Consider the following 22168-nt stretch of genomic DNA (forward strand, 5'->3'; position numbering starts at 1 on the left):
TTGAGGAATTGTGCTAAGTCAAGGAATAAACTAGATGGATAAAGAAATGATAGAGAAGCTTGTCTCATGTCAGGCAAACTTTCAGTCTGTGGGCACTTTGAAAAGCACGAGAAGAGGTAGGAAGTGCTGATGGGGAGGGCTTGGAATGCAGACTGTAGTCCTGTACACAAAAGGCACAGCCAGTCAGTCCACCTCACTGACTCTCTGTTTCTGATAATGGATGCATTTTGTACCTGTGTGAAATTGGAAGACACTAAAATAAGAAATAATAATAAATGTATGTTGATACTGATTTTTTTGGGGGGGGTCTTTCAGTTCCTGCCTATGTCTTAGAAAATTAAAATAATTAAGAGATGGTTTTCATTTAAAGCCCAACTCAGCTGTATTTTTGGACACAAGTGAAAAAGAAAAGAAGAAAAGAAATTTAAATCAGCAAGGGTGTAATTATTATCCAAATAATTGTAAATGTTTGATTGTAAATGTTGTATATTGTTGTAAATTGTAAGTGTTGATATGCCAAATAAGACATCTGAATAGCATCTGGCTTATGAAGGCACTTAATAAATATTTGTTGAATGAATGAAAGATAAATATTTGTATGAGCAAATCAAGTCATTTGTTAATTTTTAAGTTATATTATGGCATATGGAGCTGGAAGGAGCCAGGAACATTGGTTCAATTCTGACATTTTACAGAGGTCACTTGGGACTTGCTTGCTGATCCAGTGGTTTAGACTCTGCACTTCCAATGCAGGAGGCACAGGTTCAATCCCTGGTCAGGGAACTAAGATCCCACATGCCGCATAGTATGGCCAAAAAATTAATAAAAAAACAGAATCACACAGCTTTAAAAAAAAAAAGGAAAGAAAGGAAAGGTCACTTGACTAAGGCACAGGCTACTGGCAACTCTGGAAATTTTCTTACTTCCCTGCAAGTTGTCATTGCAAACCTCTTCCCACAAATTGGCTTTTAATGTGTACACAGTCAGCTTACTGACTTAATAGGTTTCCCCCCACAGTTTGCCCCAATAATTTAGCATTCTTTCGTTCATACAGCATATATTTATTGTATGCTACTGTGCCAGGCACTATTCTTAGCAGTGAACAAAACAGACCAAAATCCTGCCTTTGGGGAGCTAATATTCTAGTGGGGGAAAGGCAGGCAATAAAAAAGAAAGTAAACGTGTTATATCAGATGGTAATAAGTTCTCAAATAAAGAAGGATAAAAACGATGTGGATTCACTTCTAGGTGTATACTCAAAAGAAATGATAACATATGTCCACACAAAAACTTGTACCAACTGTTCTTAACAGCATTACTCACGATAGCCAAGAAGTGGAAATAATCCAAATATCCATCAACTGATGAATGGAGCAATAAAATGCGGTACATCCATACAGTGGAATATTATCTGGCAATAAAAAGGAATGAAGTACTGATACATAGTACAATGTGGATGAACTTCAAAAACATTATGCTACTAACACAACGTTGTAAATCAACTATACTGCAATAAAAACAACAACAACAAAAATTATGCTAAGAAACCAGTCACAAAGGACTATATATTGTATAATTCCATTTATATGAAAAGTCCAAAATAAGCAAATAATTTAGAGACAGAAAGTAGATTAGTGGTTGCCTAGGTCTGGGAAGTTAGGGTGATTGAGAAGTGATGGCTAAAATGTGCAGAATTTCTTTGGGGGACAAGAAAAATATTCTAGAATTGATAGTGATGATGGTTGCATAAGTCTGTGAATATATTAAAAGTCACTGAATTGTACACTTTAAATGGGTGAATTGTGTAGGAGGTGAGTTATATCTCAATAAAGCTGGTTTTTTTTTTACATCTTTATTGGAATATAATTGCTTTACGATGGTGTGTTAGTTTCTGCTTTATAACAAAGTGAATCAGTTATATACATATGTTCCCATATCTCTTCCCTCTTGCGTCTCCCTCCCTCCCACCCTCCCTATCCCACCTCTCTAGGTGGTCACAAAGCACCGAGCTGATCTCCCTGTGCTATGCAGCTGCTTCCCACTAGCTATCTATTTTATGTTTGGTAGTGTATATATGTCCATGCCACTCTCAGTTTGTCACAGCTTACCCTTCCCCCTCCCCATATCCTCAAGTCCATTCTCTAGTAGGTCTGTGTCTTTATTCCTGTCTTACCCCTAGGTTCTTCATGACATTTTTTTTCTTAAATTCCATACATATGTGTTAGCATACGGTATTTATCTTTCTCTTTCTGACTTACTTCACTCTGTATGAGAGACTCTAGGTCCATCCACCTCATTACAAATAGCTCAATTTCGTTTCTTTTTATGGCTGAGTAATATTCCATTGTATATATGTGCCACATCTTCTTTATCCATTCATCCGATGATGGACACTTAGGTTGTTTCCATCTCCTGGCTATTGTAAATAAAGCTGTTTTTAAAATAAATATGGAAAGTACTAGGGTGAGAGTGGGCTGCTGCTCTTTTAGGGAATTTGGTCAAGGAAGGTCTTGTTGATAATGTGACATTTGAGTGGAGACCTCAAGGAACTGAGGGAGTGAGCCTGTGGATATCTGGGGGAAGAACGTCTCAGGCAGAGGGGACAGCAAATGTAAAGGCCCTGTGGTGAGTAAAAGATTGAGATGTTAGAGGAAAATCATGTGGCAGTTGGAGAGAGCAAAGGGGAGATGGTAGAAGAGGAAGTTAGATGGTTAATAGAATGGAGTAGGGATGTGCTGGTGGGATTTGCTGGCCTCTGAAGAACTGTGGCTTTTCCCTGAGTGAAATTGGCAGATACTGGAGGCTTTTGAGTGGAGGCATGACATGATTTCTAGACAAATCACGCTGCTATCCTTATCATAGATCAGAAAATTAACTGATTTCACAACAGTATTCAAAGGAACTTCTGACTTCACTTTTGGGCTTAAAGTTCAGAACATAAGTGGAACCACAGGTGGGGGTAGTGGGGTCTCTTACCCAAGCCTGCTGAGAGCATTGCTTAGTCTGTACTGTCAGAACTAGAAGTTAGGGAGGAGCTTGGAACTCTGAGGCTAGATCTGACATAATTTCATCTGGTTTTATAAAAAACTTGCCACGTGAGAAGAGACAGCCATCAGATTAACCAGTAACTATATTTGATAGTAAGAATGCCAGGCCATAAAAGGATGATCTGATATAACTGGAAGTTCCTATCTGATATAACTCAAGGCCAGTGGTAGAGATTAGCAGTGGAAACTGACTTCTGAGTCCTTGCCTAAATCAAAGGGTAGACGGAGGGAAGATAAGTTACTGAATGCACAGACTTCAGAATCCATTTATCTGTCCTTAACTTCTGCTCTCTTTGCTTGTGCTTTTTACCAAGAGACACTGCAGAATCAGTGGCGGCAAGAACGGGTAGAGGGAGGAAGTGATGAAATTTATTTTCTTTAATGATGAAATAACTCCTTATTGTTTTCCAGGACTAGTTATTTATTTATTTTCTTCCTCCACATTTCAAATCAAACTATTAAAAAATGCATATTCTAAAGTATCCTATTTCTGTGGGTGAAGTTTAAGGAATAGATTTTTGGGGGGCTCTTTCACTTTGCTTAGCTAACTTCACTGTTTTTATTTACTCAAATAAAAGAAATAACATGGCTTAGTACAAGACATTTTGAAAGAACAACTAGTCTGTATACTAGAGAATTATGTTGCAGGAAGTGAGAAATGCCCTTGAGTCAGTCGTTCTTAGTATCATAGATGACATTCAATAGGAAATCAGGAAATGCCAGTTGAATGGATGAATTCTTAAAGCGCTAGGTATGTATTTTTTTCCAGGCTCCTAAAAATGAGCTATTCCAAATGCAACCAATAAAATCATGCACTCTAGAAAAAGATCTGGATCATTGAGGCAAATAATCTATTGTGGGAGATTTCTACCCTCAGTGTGCTCATTGTTCTTAAGGGGATTGAGATACGTTTGGGGAAAAAAGATGCTGTAGCTGGTTTTATCAGTGGGTCTCAGGGGTTGGATCCATAGCATCAGGGACCAGACTGAATAGACTAGCTGTGCTGGAGGCTCATGGAGCCAGGGTTAGGAGCGGTGGCGTTGGCTCAGTTAGCGTGTAAGATGAGTTTGCAGACTAAGGTTGTTGGAAGTCTGGGGAGTGGTCTGAATAAGGAATCAATGACTTTTGGGTTTTCCCCTCCCATGTCTGAGTACACTTCTCTCTCTCATGACCTCTCTAATCCTCTTTCCCCCTTCCTTTTGCCCTTTTCCTGCCATCTCATTTTCTCTGTCTCTCTCCATGTGTATTATTATACTAAACTGAAACCTGTTTTTACTGACTGATGTACTTACTGAGTGAGGTTTTATGTTCTTATGTTTATTTTTTCATTCATTCTCTTGTAGGCTACATGAGAAAGGAAAACAAAAACAAAGAACAGTAAGCTCTACGCTTACTTTTTAAAGTGACTAACTTAAAAAAATTTTTTTAATGGATTCCTTTTCGGGGGGGGTCAGTGGATTTTGATGGAAAAAAGAAAACTTTCCCACTGACTCCAAATCTATACAAAAGTGCTCAAAAAGATTCCTTTGGTCAAGAAAAAAAGTGGTAAACCAAAAAGGGGGAAAGACCATCCTATTTATGTATCTTATATAATAGACAGAAATTGATTTTTGATAAGGAAGCAAGCAGCTGCAAATACTGAAGTGCAGCTTTTATGAGAAATGGTTGCTCTATTTTAGGGTTCTTGCCAAAGCTGGAACAGGTGCTGATTTTTTTTTTCTTTTCTAATCACTGCTAGCTCACAGGGGTTTAACTGGCTAGAGGGGGGCCTGCACTCCATAGACTTATGCCCACATGGACTGCTGTTCAGACAGCATAATGCTCCAACCAGCTTGATGCTCTGATACAATTCCCAAAGCCCTTCTGGAATAGTGGGCTAAGCGGACTCCCACACGTATTAAAATTAGAATTGCACCTGCCATGTCCAGCATGTGTTAAGTTTCTGAAAATACTAGAGAGGGAAGATGGCAGAAATATTCATACCAATGTCCTTAAAGAGGTCATAGTGCTAGGACATTGCTGGTGGGGATAAAAGGGGAGGGAGTGGGAATAAGCAGTAGATTTTGCTGCTAAAGTCTTCTAATTAATGCAGGACTATGGGACTTCCTTGATGCAAATTGTGGCAAAACATTTGATTACACCTCTTTAGTTTATAGTTTTCAAGCATAAGCTTAATTTTGCCAGACTTCTGAGTGCCTTCTTTCTAAAATATTTTAAATTTTACTTAAAATTTTGTTGAGAACAGAATACAACACAGAAAGATTCAAAAAGGAAGGTGAAGGCGCCACGTGTGTTTTCAGAGGTAACTTCGGGGGATACACAGTCCGCCTATGCTTGTCACAGGTTCAGATGCCATGGAGCCCATGGTCACGTAAAGGATAGGCTTGGCCTAGTTATAAGACAGCCAGGAGTGGAGAGGGCTGTCGTGAGCTGCAGAGGACGTGCTCTCTGAGAGGTTCCTCAGCTCCAGCCAGTTGTCACCACGTGAGAACGTGGGCTCAGTGTTGCCAGATCTCCTGAGTTTTCGAGATAAGACAGAAGTCTGGATGCTATATAAAATTTCTCAATTTTTTAAACCCTGGGGAAGTCAAAGAAACCACGTCCGCCAGCTTACATAGCCGTGGGCTGCTGATTTGTGACCACTGCCCTCTCTCCCATCTGCGGCTCAGCAGGCCCCCCTTCTGTGCGAGTGTGCATCACTGGTTCCAGTGTGGCCTGGCTTTGCCCCATCCTGCAGCTACCCCATGTCTTGCCAGGGCTGGACTGTGTCCCCATCCTCCCTAAATCCCCTCCCTGCCACCATCCCTCCTCGTAAAGTCTTACTCAGTCGTCACTTTCCCTCTGACCTTCTCTGATGACCTTTCTGGGCTTCCTCAGCGCATTTTTCATTTAACTCATCTTTTTTTTTTTGCGGTACGTGGGCCTCTCACTGTGGCGGCCTCTCCCATTGCGGAGCACAGGCTCCGGACGCACAGGCTCAGCGGCCATGTCTCACGGGCCCAGCTGCTCCGCGGCATGTGGGATCTTCCCGGACCGGGGCATGAACCCGTGTCCTCTGCATCGGCAGGCAGACTCTCAACCATTGCGCCACCAGGGAAGCCCTAACTCGTCTTTACTGATGCTTTATTATGTGCCTGACACTCTTCCAGGCGTGGGAACAGATCAGTGAATTGGACAGGAAAGAGGCCCTACCTTTGTTGAGCTCCCCTTCTAATCTTCCCTGATGGCTCCTTACCCTAGGATCCACAGAACTTGCAGGGAACTTGAAGCTTCATCACACCTCTGGCACCTACGGGCTAGGACAGATCCCTAGTGAATGTCTCCAATGTGTAAACTCTCTTCTTGACTAAAATGGGAGCTTCTTGCCAGCAGAGACCATTCCATCTTGGAATTTCACAAGATCTCCCCTAAGTGATCTTGAACTAAGTGTCTAAAAATGTCCACTGCTGGATTGAGTAAATGGATTTCATCATGACCAGTGGAATGGAGCATGTTAGAGGAAGTCATCACTTATCACTGCTTTTCAGAAAAGATTAATGGAACGTTCTTTACTTGAAATTTCATATTATAACATTTTATTTTGAAATGTAGGTTAATTAACCTTAGAGAATAAATAGCTTGGACTTTGGAGATCCACTGTGTGGACTTTGTGGTGTCTGTCAGTTTCGTGCCATGAGGCTCAAAGAGAAGCTAATCAAAGGGGACAAGGGCAGAAGGGAGAACCCGGCTGCCTGTCTCCTCTCAGGGGTGATGTTCCAAGACTCTGCATGACTCTGTGCTTTGAAAAATTTGAAGCTGCTCATTCCAAAAAGCATGTAGGTCACACTTGAGAACACAAGTTTCAAATCTGCCCATCAGCATTTTTCATCCTCTCTGATCACTTAAGTCAGTTCCGTGAGATTTAGTAGTGGGAGTGTATGGAACAGTTGGACAAAAATATCTTTATTTCTGCTGAACTAGAGCGCTATGTGAGTCCATCCTAAGGAGAGTCATCTCAAGGGAGAGAGTAAAGCCAATATAGAGGAAAATAAGGAGGAGAGAGACAGAGAGAGAGAGAAGATCCTGATGACACTGATTGAACTTCTGGATCCAGCTATACCTGAAACAAGTATACCATTCGAGTTTACAGTTACATTTTCTGACTTCCTTTGTCAGAACTTAGGTAATTTGAACTGGCTACCTTATCACTTGCAATTCAGTGATTCCTGATTGGACTTTGTCATTTAATTTAAGCATTTAGTAAACATTTATTGGGCATCTACTATGTTGCAGAGATTATTTTGCTAGGAAGTGCTGGGGATACAGAGTCGGAGTGAGATAGTTTCTTTATAAATTAAAAATTTGAAAACTTCACCTTTTATTAGCAATTTTATGTATTTGTTCTCTCTCTCACACACACACACACACACACACACACACACATTCTTCTTTTTTTCAAATTAAACACTTGAGGATAAGTTGAAGAGATCAAGACCCTTTACCACTAAAATGTATTATCTTCTTAGAATTAGGGCTGTCTCTTATTGTCAAATTTAGGAAATTTACTATTCATCCAATATTTTAATCTAATACGTAGTCTGTATTCAAATGGAACTGACTATCCCAATATTGAACACAGCAACACTTTTCTTCACCCGTCCAGGTTTTAATCCGGAACCACACATTGCATTTAGTTGTCATTTCTCTTTAGTCTCCTTTAATCTGCAATGATCTGTCAGCCTTTCACTGTTTTTCAAGACATTAACATTTTTAAAGCGTGCTTGCCTATTGTTTTACAGAATGGCCTTTATTTTAGGTGTGTCTGAGTGCCTTCTTGTGACTTGGTTATGGTTATGCATTCTTGGCAGGAATATGACAGGAATGGCGTGTTTCTTTCAGTGCATCACAGCAGAAATCATCTTGATGTGGTTCATTCCATCTTGGGTGATGTTAATTTTGATCATTTGGCTAATGTATTATCTGCCATATTTTGGTAAAGGTACCATTTCTTCCCTTGTATTTAATATGTAATCTGCAAGAAGATGCTTTGAGCCTATATAAGTATTCTGGTCCCCAACAATTTTTCCCCAGTAAATTTAGCAACTATTGATGATGCTTTCCTGAATCAGTTAATAAGATGGTGGTTGAAAAGTGTTGATTTTTAAAATTCTGGTGTTTCTCATATATTTTTCAGTTAGCATCCTTCTGTAAATAAGAACTTTCAATCTCACTCTATTCCTTTATTTTTGTCTGTTTGTTTTAGTGTAAGTATAGACTCGTGGAATCTTTTCATTTTTGAAATAAGTCAAATGTAATGAAATGCTGTTGATTTAATTTTTGAATATGTAAAAACACCAACATGGTTCCAAAAATCAAAACTATACAAAAAGGTGTACTCAGGGAAGTGTCACTACCTCCCCTCCAGCCTTTCCCACTTCTCCCTCTGTAGGGGACACTATCATTAATTTCTAGTTTATCCTTCTTATAATTCTTTTTGCAAAAATAAACTAGTGCATGCATAGTTTTATCTACTTTGTTTCTCACATGTGTATTATTAAATTGCACCTTGCTTTTTAAACTGTATATACTAGAATTACACCTTTCAATGTTAAAGAGCTCTTCCTTATTGTTTTAGTAACAGTTTTATTGAGATATAATTCACTTACCATGCAATTCACCCATTCAAAGGGTACAATTCAGTGGTTTTTAGTATTTTCACGAAGTTGTGCAACCATCACCACAATCCATTTTAGAACATTGCATCACCCCATAAAGAAACCCTGTAGCCTTTAGCAGTCACTCACCATTCCCCCCAATTCCACCAACCCTAAGAAACCGCCAATCTATTTTCTGTCTCTATAGCTTTGCTTATTCTTTCATGTAAATAGAACCATACAATGTATAGTCCTTTGAGACTGGACTCTTTCGTTTATCACAATGTTTTCAAGGTTCATCTATGTTGTATCATGTATCAGTATTTTGTTTCTTTTTATTGCCAAATAATATTTCATTGTATAGAAATACCACATTTTGTTGCTCCATCCTTCAGTTTATGAACACTTGAGTTGTTTCCACTTTTTTGGCTGTTATGAATAGTGCTGTTATGAACTGAACATGTATGTGCAAGATTTGTATGGACAAATGTTTTCGGTTCTCTTGGCCATATACCTAGGGGTGCAATTGCTGAATCATATGGTAAGTCTATGTTTACTTTTTGAGGAACTGCCAGACTATTTTCCACAGTGGCTGCACTGTTTTACAATCCCATAAGTAATATACGAGGGTCCCAGTTTCTCCAGGTTCTTGCCAACACTTGTTACCATCTTTTTGACTACAGGTATCCTAGTGGATATGAAGTGGTATCATACTGTAGCTTTGATTTTTACAACCCTGATGCCTGATGATTCCTTATTCTCTTTGACTGTAGCATAGTACTTCCCTGTGTGATGTATCATAATGAGGAAAGCAATTTCTTACAGTCTTTTGCCCTCTGGCGAACTCATTAACCAATAGGAGAGACAGACAGTTAAACTAATAATTAGAACACATCACTCATACAATTATTTGAGTAAGAACAGGCTACTCCAGAAGTAGAAAAGAAGGAGAAACTCATTCTAACTGGGAAGTGAAAGGCTTAAAAGAGGGGTGAGTGTGAAAGGCTAACTCGGAGGTGGGGAGAAGAGCCTTTGAGAAAGTAGAGAAGCTTCCAAGAGCTTGTGTGTTTAAGGCGATACTCCTTTCCTCCTCTAGTTTCACTATTCTTACAATATCACATGTAAGCTACTTATGAAAGTGAATCCTTTTTTTTTTCCTGTACAGCTAATTATTATTTTTCCTTACAATACAGGAGGTCAGTGAAGGACTGGTAGGAACTTAGAATTTTCTGTGGTCAAGATGGCATGTCAATAAATAAAGCCATAATAAAACAAAACATTGAATGACATGAGATGTCTCAATCATAATTAACTACTTTGCAATCCATGCCAAGTTTTTCCCTTTGTGGGTATAAATACGTAATGATAATCTAGATTTTGTTGGCATCTGACCATAATGAAGTAAACTTGGATTGCTTTCCTTCCTTAATCAGCTTCCAAATTCCTGCTAGGTATACCACAAGTTGGCTGGCATATCTATGAGAAGAGCAGAGTCCTGATTTATTCCCAGTGTGCAGGTGGCTGGCTTGGCCAAAGGAATCCTTCATCTCACCAGGTGGACTCTCTCCTATTTTTCTTTTCAAGGGATCTGTCTGGGAGCCAGGTCTGGACCATTCAGGGCCAGGTTCATTCTGTCACCATCCCAGGTGCATCATTGTGATGGAAAGAGATTTGGTCCCTAGCCTGGTTTCCAAGCCTTGCTCCTTGGATCATTTGTGGGCATTGGTCCAGTTTATGATGCTCCTTTGCTTGGCTCTACCCAGGGACTTTGCGGTGGCTGAGGTAAGGGGTAAGCAGAAAAGCCAACCCCAGTCCCTCTGGGCCTGCTGGCCCTTTTGACCATGGCCTGCTTATTTATTCCAGAATTCCATTTTCCAAATTCCATTCCAAATTCTGCTAGGATGCTGTTTGCTAATTCCTTGTGCTGACCCTGGTCTTAACCAGAAAGACATGGAATCTTCTTATTCCCTTTGGTGCAGCATATCCTGACACCAGACTTTGCAAACACTTGAATGAGATTATTTCATTTGGTCCCATGTCCGATGAAGATGACCCAGAAAGGCAGAAACCGGTAGTTTAAATGGAGCAAGGGACCAGGACTGGAGGTGTCTGGGAATAGGAAACTTAATGTTTTATTTCTCTGAACTGTGCAATTTTTTTTCTTTATAAAGTATACATATTACTTTCATGAAAAAAGAAGACAAAATAAATTCACTGTGAATTTTAGCCAGGAAACAAAGCTTTTCCTTCGGATCAGGTTGACATCAAAGCCCCTCTGATGGCTTTTCTCAGTGGCCAACAGCAGGAGTCTTTCCTCTGTTAACGTTTGCCTTCTCTTGTACTTAACTTTAAGAACTTCCTTAAAAAAAAAAAAAAAGCCTTCTTTCCCTTCTCCATGCAAATTTCAGAAAGGAAGAAAAATAGATTTGATGGAGGGCATCTTCCTGCTGGAAATGGATACTCACTGTGAGCTCATGCAGTGAAGTGGCTAAGAGCACAGTATGCAGGGGTTAGGTAGGTGGGACAAGGAGGTCCTGACAAGCTACTTGTGGTTCAGGAAGACATCTGAGAAGAGCATCCTTCATCTTGATCCCAAGTGGCTTTTGCTTCTCCTTTGTTTAAAACATAATAATTCTTAATACTTACTCAGCATTAGGCATTATGCTAAACTCTTTACTGCCACAAGCTCATAATTCTTGCAACATCTCTGTTATTTGGGAACTAATAAACCCATTTCATAGATGAGGAAACTGAGGTTCAGAAAGGTGAGGTTACTTGCTCAAGGTCATCTAGCTAATGATGAAGCTAGGATTCAAACTTGGGTCGACCTGACTTCTAACCACCATGCTATACTGTTCTTTGGTATAACACACTTTTCAGATGTATATTGTAACATTACGAGATGTTCAAACAAGGCATTTTGAAAATATTCATACTCAGTGCCTGTGTCCATCAAACACTTGCTTAAAGTTTCAAAACCATCCCATTTCACTTGTTTTATAGGTTGAATAAAAGAATATTACATGTAAAATTTCACCCCTGGAATTTTATTTACACTGTAAGACTGGTATAATTGTGTTTCTGCCTTGCCAAACTGAGCTTGGTTAGCTCAATTTGAAGCTGTTTTTAATAGGATTTGTTAAATAATTAAACATCTATATCTACGTCTGCCTGTCTATCATTTGGCTTCTAGTTCTTAGGTTACTAATTTCACCTCTACCAAAATAAAATAACATTTATAAAATTAAAAGCTAAACATAAATGTCCAAAACTTATAAAAACTCTATTATAAGTATACAGAGTTAGACAGGCAAGACACCAAAATTATAAGAACTAAGCCTTTATGTAATATAATACAGTCATGTTAAAGCAGCTAGGAAAGCAGCTCTTGCTATTGCACAGTTTATAGTTATGATGTGATGAGCACCTATGCAAAGTAGGTGGACCCATATCTTGCTGGACATTTAATGGAGGGAAGCTCCCTGGGCTGTGAGAGCATGCTTACAATTCCATGTGAGTGGTCCTGAACCGTTCCTGAATTTTTTCGAACAGTGCAGAGCTACAACCTCCATAATTAGTTTATAAGAAGTTTGAATAATTGCTCCAAGATGGAAGAAGTCTCATTCCACATGGTTCACAGAAACAATTTAGCCTAGTGGTTCAAATTAACATATTAGTAGTTTTAATATATGTGTAAGTTTTCAAAAGAGTGAGGTGTAATCTTTATGCTCTGACATGGAAAATGTCCATGATACCCTGTCTGGACAGAAGTTGGAGGACAGTGTGTTTAATATCATGCCATTTTTGTAAGAATCAATCAATCAAACAAATCTGTATGTATCTATATAAAAAAGAATCCACTCTACTACTTAGCATCTAAGGAGGTAAATTGGGGAGCTGAGCCTTCCATTTATATTTTACATCTTTATATGTTGCTGAATTTTTAAAGTATTACTTTTGAAAGAGAAAAAAAGTATAAATCTTTTAAAAAATATTTTAAAATATACCCAAAGGCATTTGAAAGCCACAATGTCTTGACCATCTAGATCTAAACCACAAGGGGGTGCTGTTGGCCTTTGGATGAGTAACCTCAGGAGCGCCTCAGTTTCCTCCTCGGTACAATGAAAGTAAAGCCCATCTCACAGAGCAGTGGTGCACTTGTAGCTGCCTTTAATTTTCCTAAATCTGAACAGGGGTTGAGGGAAGATGAATCCTTCTTCTAATTGACTGTATTTGTAAAACCAGAACAAAGAATTTTATGTTTAATTTCCTCCTTTGACTTAAGTCTCTTCTCAATGCATAATCAGAGTGCTGGAGGGGAAGGAAGATTGGAAGTTGGATTTCTTGGGTCACTCTCTCCTTAAAGAATCTAATGAAAGGTATGCATTTTAATCCCAGAAAACTGCATGGAATTTTCAGTACAATTCCTGGAGATATCCTGGCCCAGATTAAGGACCATTCATTGATTTAATTTTACCCAGGAGGAAGACATGGTCTAGAGAAATCAAAGCCACCAAGACTATAGGGAGGGCTCAACCCTGCTTCCTCACTGCTCTTTTCCATACATTTGCAACCAGCCAGAGAGCCAGGTGACCAAAGCATGTGGAAACAGTAGATGGTGACTGTTGGGGAAGGGGACACTCTGTAATTGAGCTTTTGCATTGCAGCTGCATTCCCACTCGAAGAGTCAGATTTGTGTATGTATTTAAACATAGGTGTGTTCTTTAAAAATCAGTAGCTGGTTAACGTTAAAAAAAGAAAAGCTACTGTTCCTTGATGGGTCTTGTGGGTCTACAACAGTGACCTCATTTAATCCTCACAATGGCCCTAGATGGCCTGGTGGACACAATGGGGCCAGGCCAGATCCCCTTTGCTGTTGCACCCAGAGCCCAGCTGCTGTGAACTTGGCAGGTCAGTGATTCCACCCTGCTCCACCCACCCAGAGCTGCTATTGGGATTCCAGCCACCTTCAGTGCTGTGGTGTGGTAGGTGCTCCAGAGCACCTCTGGGTCAGGTGGAGACTAGACTTTACCTGAAACCCTATCCTGGCTTGCCTCTCTCCTCCCTCATCTATTTCTCTCAGGCTCTCACAGGACTTTCCTGAAGAGCGTGTCCCCAGTAAATCACACACCCTCATCCCTTTCCCAGGCTGTGCTTCTAGGGAATCTGACCTACTACAAGGGGTTAGTGTTACTGACCCTGTAACTCTATAGTTTCCAGAGAGTCATGACTTATGTGATGACAGCACACTGGTAAGATTCACTTTATAGAATCACACTTGGGGCCTCAGAGATCGTCTGTCTAGTCGTTTTACAGAAAGGACATGTATGTATATATACTTATATGTATATATAGATTTTATGTGTTTTTACTCATATTTACTTAAATATATGCACTCCCTTGCTTTTCCATTTAGTATTATGCCACAATTTTTTTCCCTTATTTCTATCTTTATAAACATAATTGTGAAAAAATGCATAAGATTCTAATCTACGAATATAGCTTAAAAAAAATTAATATTGGGAGTTCCCTGGCGGTCCATTGGTTAGGATTTGGTGCTTTCACTGCCATGGCCCGGGTTCAATCCCTGCTCAGGGAACTAAGATCCCACAAGCCATGCAGCGCAGCCAAAAAAATAATATAATAATAAAAGTAAAAATAAATTAAAAAGCCTAATATACTCGAATAGGGAAATAGTTGTTTACATTTTTATTATTATAAATTATAAAATGAAATATCTTCATGTAAAGGTTTTTTTTTTTTTTCTGTGTCCTGATTACTTTCTTAGGAAAGACTCCTAGAAATAGAGTTACTGGGCCACAGGGTATAATACATACTGCATATTTATTTTTTAAATTAAAAAAAATTTTTTTGGTGGCACCTTGCAGCAATGTGGTATCTTAGTCCCCAACCAGGGATCGAACCTGCGCCCCCTGCAGTGGGACCGTGGAGTCTTAACCACTGGACCGCTAGGGAAGTCCCTGGATTTATTTTCCAAAAGATTTTACCAGTTTATACTCCCAACCATGGTGCCATCTGGCAATTTGAACCCTCTTGCCAATCTTGAATATTGTCGTTAAAAAAAACCAAAAAAGCAAAAAACCCAAAACTTAAAGTTAAAAGGACTCATTGCTCTGTTATTTGTAGTAAAGTTGAAATTTTTTTCATATATTTATTAGCCATTTGTGTTTCCTATTTTGGGAGTTTTTCCCCTTGTTTACGGCTTTAATAATGAATTTATATATGGTTTTTGAAAGTCACTCTGGAAAAATACACTGGTTATGGGCTTGGTTATTAAGCCCATTTAGAGATATGGATTTAGAGATATTTATCCTTTAATTTTTCCAGAGCAACATTTTCTACCTGCTCTGAGGCAAAGTGGGTGGGGGAAGATTTGAATCTGAAGAAATTCCATTTAGTAATTAACACTCAACTCACCAGATTTACCTCCCCCGCCAGAAGCAAGATGGAATGTCTCAAAGAGAGGATTTCTAAACATAAAATGCAATGAGATAATTTAACAAAATATTTTAAGTGGAATAGAGCAGAACTGAAGTCATCCCAGTGGAGCCAGAAAATTTCTACACATTTACGAAGAAACACAAAGCAAGCAGATGACATTGTTAAAAATGTAAGGATTAGGGCAATAAGCCCACATATCTTGAAGATACAAACACAAATGTCCCTAAATTTAGGTTTGCCTTATAATTTCAACTTTGGCTTTCAAAACGTTTCTTACTTCATTGTTTCTTTATTTCAGAAGTGAGGTGACAATAAGAACTAGTACATTGAATAGATAATCAACACTGAAAGTGAAGTAAGCATTTCGGCCTTCTTCTCCTTAATGTAGTATTATCAATTATATATTTTCATGCTAAAAAATTTTAAGTGCTCACAAATTTTCAAGAAACAAAACTAAATTCTGAACTGAAATTCTTCAACCTTGAGCTCTAGCCAGAGGTGAACTTTATTTTGGAAAATCTGAGAAAATAAGCTGCATTAATTCTGAGTGGAAAGGATCCTGAAATACTCCTTGCTTCTCCCAGACATATTATTTAACCTCGCACATTCCTCACAGCAGCTGCTCCAAATCTTCTCCACTTTCTCCAAATCCTCCTGAGCTGTGTAGAGAGGACAGAAGCTGGGTGACCTTCCTCATTCCAGTTCCTCCTCATCTCCACACACCCCATCTATACTTCCACTCAATTACAATTTCTTCTAGGGCACTTGGCTTTCATGCCTTTATATTCCCCTTCTCCTAGCACACAGCAGAGTGCCTGTTCATAGGCACGGCTCAATAATGAAGATTTTTTAAACGAATGATTCAGGTAAGGTCAACTTTTTAAAAGATTGAGATATAATTGACATAACATTATATTCGTTTTAGGTATACAACATAATGATTCGATATTTATATATTGTGAATGATCACCACAATAGGTCTAGTTAAAAATCCATTACCGGGGGGCTTCCCTGGTGGCTCAGTGGTTGAGAGTCCGCCTGCAGTGCAGAGGACTCGGGTTCGTGCCCCGGTCCGGGAGGATCCCACATGCCGCGGAGAGGCTGGGCCCGTGAGCCATGGCTGCTGAGCCTGCGCGTCCGGGGCAAAAAAAAAAAAAAAAAAAAAAAAAAAAAATCCATTACCGGTATTTCCCTGGTGGCGCGGTGGTTGGGAGTCCGCCTGCCGATGCAGGCGACGCAGGTTAGTGACCCGGTCCGGGAGGATCCCACATGCCACGGAGCGGCTGGGCCCGTGAGCCATGGCCCCTGGGCCTGCGCGTGCGGGGCCTGTGCTCTGCAGCGGGGGAGGCCGTAGCAGTTAGAGACCCGCATAATGCAAAACAAAAAAAAAGAAAAAATCCATTACCATATATAGCTACAATTTTTTTTCTTGTGATGAGAACTTTTAAGATCTACTCTCTTAGCAACTTCCAAAACTAAAATACAATATTATTAACTATAGTTACCTTTCTGTACATTGTATCTCCATGACTCATTTATTTTATAACTGGAAGTTTGTACCTTTTGACCACATTCACACATTTGACCCACCCTCCATCCTCCACCTCTGGCAACTACCAATCTGTTCTCTGTATCTGTGAATTTAGGGTTTATTATTATTATTATTTAGATTCCATATATAAGTGAGATCATACAGTATTTGTCTTTTTCCATCTGACTTATTGCACTTAGAATAATGCCTTCAAGGTCCACCCTTGTTGCAAATGGCAAAATTTCCTTTTTACAGTTGATGTGTGTGTGCGTGTGTGTGTGTGTGTGTATATATATATATATATATATATATATATATATATATATATATGAAATGCACCTAGGTTTCTTCCAGTCTTGGCTATTATAAATAATGCTGCAATGAACAAGGAGATGCAGATAGCTTTTCAAGTTGGTGTTTTGTTTCCTTTGGATGAATACCAAGGAGTGAAATTGTTGGATCATATGGTAGTTCTATTTTTAATTTTTTGAGGAAACTCCATACTGTTTTCCATAGTGGTTTTACCAATTTACATTCCATGAACAGTGAACAAGGATTCCTTTTTGTCCACATCCTCACCAACACTTGTTATTCCTTGTCTTTGTGATAATAGCTGTTCTAACAGGAGTGAGGTGATACCTCATTGGAGTTTTGATTTGCACTTCCCTGATAATTAGTGACGTTGAGCATCTTTTCCTGTACCTGTTGGTTATCTGTATGTCTTTGGGAAAATGTCTATTCAGATCCTCTGCCTATTTTTTAATCGGATTGTTTGCTGCTTTTTTTTTTTTTTTTTTGCTATTGAGTCGTATGAGTTCTTTATGAATTTTGGATATCAATCCCTTATCAGATGTATAATTTGCAGATATTTTCTTCCATTCATAAGTTGCCTTTTCATTTTGTTGATGGCTTCCTTTGCCATGCGGAAGTTTTTAAGTTTGCTGTAGTCTAACTTGCTTATTTTTGCTTTTATTGCCTTTGCTTCTGTTGTCAGATCCAAAAATCATGATATCAAGATGCTTACTGCCTGTTTTTTTCTAGGATTTTTATGGTTTCAGGTCTTATGTTCAAGTCTTTAATCCATTTTGTAAATTTATTTATTATATTTATTTATTTTTGGCTGCATTGGGTCTTTGTTGCTGCACATGGGCTTTCTCTAGTTGGGGAGAGAGGGGGCTACTCTTAGTTGCGGTGCTTGGGCTTCTCATTGCGGTGGCTTCTCTTGTTGTGGAGCACAGGCTCTACGCACACGGGCTTCAGTAGTTGTGCCACATGGGCTCAGTAGTTGTGGCTTGGGGCTCTAGAGTGCAGGCTCAGTAGTTGTGGCTCACAGGTTTAGTTGCTCCGTGGCATGTGGGATCTTCCCAAACCAGGGATTGAACCCATGTCCCCTGCCTTGGCAGGCGGATTCTTAACCACTGCGCCACCAGGGAAGTCCCTTTAATTCATTTTAAATTAATTCTTGTGTATGGTGTGTAAGGTAGCGATCCAGTTTTATCCTTTTGCATGTAGATATCCAGTTTGCCAATACCGTTTATCGAAGAGACTGTCCTTTATTGTATACTCTTGGCTTCTTTATGGTAAATTTACTGACTATATATACGTGAGTTTATTTCTGGGGTGGTAAAGTCAACTTAAACAATGTGACTCCGGATTTTATCTGATCAAACACTAATAGAACCTGTTGCCTTGGAATAACGACTAAGAAAGAGCACAGCAGAGTGCTTTACACAGGGCTAGGTTTGACTCTTGTTCTACCATTCATTGACTGGGTGATCTTGGATAAGTTGTTTAACCACTCAATCCCCCAGCCCCATGTTTTTCAGACACTTCATCTCTAAAAATGAGGATAATAAAATTTCCTGCCTCACAGAGCTTTTGGGAGGATTAAATCAGATAAGGGACTTGGTACAGAGTGTGCCCCTTAGCAAGTACTCAAAATGAATATAATGCATATTATATATAATCAGTATCAAACCTCTGAATAATATGACAGCTTTGTAAACTGCTTGCATAATGTCTTTATGTCATGTGCAGGCCAACCTCTGCTAAAAAAAGGGAAAGTGGGTGTTAAATGAGCTAGTGGGAATTGTTTCTTGGCCCCTTCTCCCAGATTTGAGAACTTGTGTCTGACTGTGGTGCCAGGAAAATCTACCCCTTCCCCCTTTCACGGATTGAGGACAGAACAAATGGCCTCTGCTTCACTTTCCCATGGAGCCCTAGGTACCACATCTCCCGCTGTTTCTAGTAGAAGCTCGCTCATTGCTGACATAGGAGGGATGCAGTTAATGTCTGCGAAGTCGAATTGCTTGAATTCTCATGCCCCATCTCATGAATGGACTCTAGACAAGTTGTTTTCTTCTAAACTTGTCTGCTCATATCTTAGAGCTCATTTTTATTTTGCAAATTCTAAAGCTTTGCCTCTGACATTCCTATCAACATAACTCAGTCACAAAGATTTCAAGGCAGAATAATTAATATACATTGATTATTCATTAATTCACTCAGAAAACACTTATTAGATGCCTACTGCGTTTTCTTTAAAAAAAGAGCACATGTTTAGGCGTAGAAGAGCTTGTTTGCTTCTCCCCCTGACAGCCTTTAAATGCTAATGAGGTCACCTTTATCTTTTTCTAAAATAATGTCTGACTATAGCGACATCTACTGGTAAAACTGAGTTCTAAACCAAGGGGATCCTGTGTGTATAGCCTCAAAGGTATTTTGACAATTCCTTTTTCCCTTAAGTGTAGTCCAGGCAGACATCCAAATCAACATTCTTTGATAATGAGTACTAAGCCACTTCACTAAATGATTTTCTGTAAATGATTTCAGAATCTTTAAAGCTTTCCTGTTTGAAATACTTCTGCTATCTTTGCTGAAAAATCATAGACCAAGCTGCCAGGCAGCCTTTTGAAAGGACCATACACAATAAAGTGCACAGAATCTTAGAAAAATATTACATTAAAGTAATTCATGTTGATTTGGAAAGCTGAGAACCATGACTAACAGAGCACTGCCATTAACTGATGGTTCCCGGGACATTCCAGTGCAAATTATTATTTAAAAGCTAACTTGTGGGCCCTTGGAATTCTGTCTTAAATATAATGCCATGTCCAGTGGTTAAATTCTTATTTTTTAATTATTTAATTTATTTATTTACTTTTGGCTACGTTGGGCCTTCATTGCTGTGCGCGGGCTTTCTCTGGTTTTGGCGAGCAGGGGCTACTCTTCGTTGCTGTGCACAGGCTTCTCATTGCGGTGGCTTCTCTTGTTGCGGAGCACGGGCTCTAGGCACACGGGCTTCAGTAGTTGTGGCTCGCGGGCTCTAGAGAGCAGGCTCAATAGTTGTGGTGCACGGGCTTAGTTGCTCCACAGCATGTGGGATCTTCCCGGACCAGGGCTTGAACCCATGTCCCCTGTATTGGCAGGCAGATTCTTAACCACTGCACCACCAGGGAAGTCCCCAGTAGTTAAATTCTTAAGGTATCCATCAATAGCTCATTTTATACAACATAACTGAAATAATGTGCATTTGCAAAAAATGGAAAAAAAGGGAGGATAAGAAATAATGCTTTGCAATATTAGTAAATAATTAGGATGTTTAAAAATTGAAAAATAAAGTTTTTAAATAATGGATTTTTTTATTACCTTGAATACTGGGGGGATAAATGACTAATTGTCTGATAAATGATTTGCTAGCTTGCAAAATGTTAACTACCACTCATAGTGCCATTGAGTTTTATCAGTCAATGGATGCCTTTGGCTGGATGTCCTCATGGTTACAAGAGGCTGCAGTGGCTCCAAGCATCACCTCCTTACAAAGCAGAAAAGGTTCTTATCAGAAACCTCATTGTGAGAATAAGAAAATCTTTCCCAGAGATATTGCCTATAAACTTTCCTTCTCATTTCATTAACCAGCATTGTTTTCTTTGCCCCTTTCTATGCCAATCACTGGCAAGTGGATTAGATCATCATGGTAATTGAAATTCACTCCCACCCTAGCCCCTCTCCTGAGGTTGGGTTGTGGGTCATTATCCCTGAGCAAACAAAATTGGTGATATTCAAGCAAGGAAAAGGGACATAGATGGATTTGGTATCTACTAAACTGAGGAATAAATGGGGTGGGGAGGAGGAATATGAGACAGGTGTGGGTGATTCTTTCTAGAAGTCTAAGTTTGGTGGGAAGAACTAGGATAACAGCAAAAAGGAAAGGTTGGACTTAGAAAAGGATTCGTTTGCTTTTGTTTGGCTTGAAGATGGGAGAGACATGAATATATTTATATGCAGAAGGAGGGCCAATAGAAGTGGAAAGCTTGAGGAATTAGAAAAACAAGTTCTTAAAGCATATGAGAAAGGATGGAATCTCTAGCCAGGTACCAGACTTTGGGATTTTGAATATCAAATTCCAAAAATTGATTGAGTCCATCAGAGAATGGCCAACTTTTAATTTCCTCAATTAAAAGCACTGAAAAAATCAACAATCCTTTCATTAAAATTACTTTCTGTGTAGCAGTTTCTGACTTGTAAACATTTTTCTTGTTCCCTTTATAACTGTCCATATATTTTTTTTTTTGGCTATTGGGAAAATTGGTAAAATTTGAATAAAGTCAGTATATTAGATATTAGCATTATATTGATGTTAATTTCCTGATTTTGCAAATTTTACTGTGGTTATTGAGAGAATATGCTTTTGAAGGAAATAGACAATGCAGAATTTTAGGGATATGATGGTTAATTTTATGTGTCAACTTGCCTAGGCGATGATGCCCAGTTGCTGGGTCAAACAACCATCTAGATATTGGTGTGGAGATATTCTTAAGATATGATTAACATTTAAATCAGCAGATTTTGAGGAAACCAGATTATACTCCATAATGTGGGAGGGCCTCATCCAATCAGTTGAAGGCCTTAAAGCGTAAAGACTTAGGTTTCCCAAAGAAGAAGAAATTCTTCTTAAGACTGCAATGTAGACAGTCGCCTGATTTCTAGCCTGTTGCCCAGCGGAATTCAGACTCGAGAATGCGACATCAACTCTCACCTGAATTTCAAGCCTGCTGCTGCCCTACATATTTCATGTTTGCCAGCCCCCATAACTGCATAAGCCAATTCCTTAATCTAAACTGCCACCCCCCACCCCGTGCCCATACATCTCCCTCTCAAGATATGTATATATCTCCTATCGGTTTGTTTCTCTGGAGAACCCTGAATAATGCAAGGGGTAAATGGCATCACGTCTGTAGACTCTCAGATGTTCACTTTTGGGGAATCTGGGTGAAAAGGTAGTGGGAATTATTTGTACAGTTCTTGCTGTGTTTCTGTAGTTCTGAAATTACATCAAAATAAAAAGATAAAAGAAAAACAAAATGTATTTGAAAGCCAGTTTGGAACATGGCTTTTCTCTTACACAGAGCTTATGAACTTGTCTAAGTTCCCAAGGTAAACTGACAAAGGACTATTTAATGTAATACTGGGCCCTCTGAAGGTGATTAGATAGG

Source organism: Phocoena phocoena, chromosome 16 (genome assembly GCF_963924675.1).
Source record: "Phocoena phocoena chromosome 16, mPhoPho1.1, whole genome shotgun sequence".
Lineage (NCBI taxonomy): Eukaryota > Metazoa > Chordata > Mammalia > Artiodactyla > Phocoenidae > Phocoena > Phocoena phocoena.